General features: G+C 39.7%; 1 pseudogene; it reads right to left on the bottom strand.

The window, feature by feature from the left end:
- Positions 1–370: 370 nt before the first annotated feature.
- Positions 371–1,020, bottom strand: LOC102822960 (annotated as a pseudogene).
- Between the last annotated feature and the right edge of the window lie 626 nt (positions 1,021–1,646).

Raw genomic sequence — 1,646 nt, 5'->3', positions numbered from 1 at the left:
CATGACTGGAGAAGTTTAAAACGAATGCCAGTAACACACACACACACACACACACAAAAAAAAAAATGTACAGAAAGCCTTTATATGAGAGTACTTCAAAAAGTTTATGGAAAAATGTATTTATCTTTTCATTACATATTTTCCACAAACTTATTGAAGCCCCCTCATAGAGAAAGGTTTATAAAAAGTTATCTTCTGGAGTAACTCTCAAGACACCCTCTCCAGTTGGAATCAAAGGGATTCAGCTGAAGACCTCAGTATATATAGGAGACCAACAGGAAGTAACAGTTCACGTGGTAACACAAAAAATCTCTGTTTCCTCCTTTCCTAAAGTGCTTGCCTCCAGTCTCAGCTTGGAAAATATTCCTAGTTACTTGAACTGGTTGTTAATCAAGGTCCCCTTCATTTTAGCTTTCTTAGCTTCCAGTTCAGCCAGTTCTTGCCTTTGTGCTCCAGTTGCTTCTCAATCACATTGGCATTCTGAGCATATGAATCAGCAATTTTTCTAGCTTCAATCTCCTCTTCCTGTTCATCAATGGTAGACACTGTTACAGAGCTGAACTTGCCCATGTCTTTGGTCCGTTTGGTCATCATCACCTTCTTGGGAAGCTCTTGTTTCTGAGCATATATATTTGCTTTCCCAAAACCATGGCCAAACTTGACCACTGCTCCATCCACAATGAAGGCCACGGGAGCATTCTTTGGCTGGGACTGGTAGAAGAGTGGTAATCCACACTTTGTACACTTCTTCCTATACTGTCGTTCAATTCCTTCAAGCCTCCAGAGATACACAGTTTCCTCATCTTCTGTGTTATACAATTTATGGGCATGTTTGGCAGCAACAATCACACGAAACCAATCCAGGGGCCTCATAGGTAAATTCTCTAACTGGCAGCCAAGTACCAAGACCATCTGGCCGCACAGACAGTAATAGATGTGGAGGGGCTTCTCACCATCGTCATATTCCTCCCTGTCTTGGGTGTCGGGGGACACTATGGACCAGGACACTACTTTCGGCATCATCATATGCTAACTCTTGAAATGGTTTAAATATTGACTAACGCATTCTGATGGAGTCTTTGTGTGGTACTGTGGGCTAATGTGCTGGACTGCAAAAGTCAGTTTGAACCACAATGTCGGAGGTTCAAACTCACCAGCTGCTCCATGGAAACCATATACAGGGTCACTATGGGTTGGAACTGACTCAACAGCACTTATCAACAACAACAATAACAATGCATGCTGATAACAGTAACTCTATATTCCTTCCATCCTCTTTTGATGAATTCTGTATCATTTGGTATTTGGCCCATAGAATCCTTCAATATTTCAATCCAAGACTTGAAATTTTTCTTCTATTCATTCAGCTTACGAAATGCTGAATTTATTCTTCACCTTTGATTTTCTAACTCCAAGGTTTTGCACATTCCATTATAATATATGTCTTCTTAAGCTTCTTTTTGAGCTTTTCAGTTTAGTCCTTTTACTTCCTCATTTCTTCTATTTGATTTAGCTTCTGTACATGAAATAGCAAGCTTCAGAGTCTCGTCTGACTTGCATTTTATTTTTTTCTTTCTTTCCCATCTTTTTAATGGTCTTTTGCTTTCTTCCTTCAAGATGTTTTTTATATCATCCCACTACTCTTC

The sequence above is a fragment of the Chrysochloris asiatica genome, unplaced genomic scaffold (assembly GCF_000296735.1).
Source record: "Chrysochloris asiatica unplaced genomic scaffold, ChrAsi1.0 scaffold02645, whole genome shotgun sequence".
NCBI classification, from domain to species: domain Eukaryota; kingdom Metazoa; phylum Chordata; class Mammalia; order Afrosoricida; family Chrysochloridae; genus Chrysochloris; species Chrysochloris asiatica.
The sequence above is the reverse complement of the archived record's forward strand: the minus strand, read 5'-3'. Positions and strand labels throughout refer to the sequence as shown.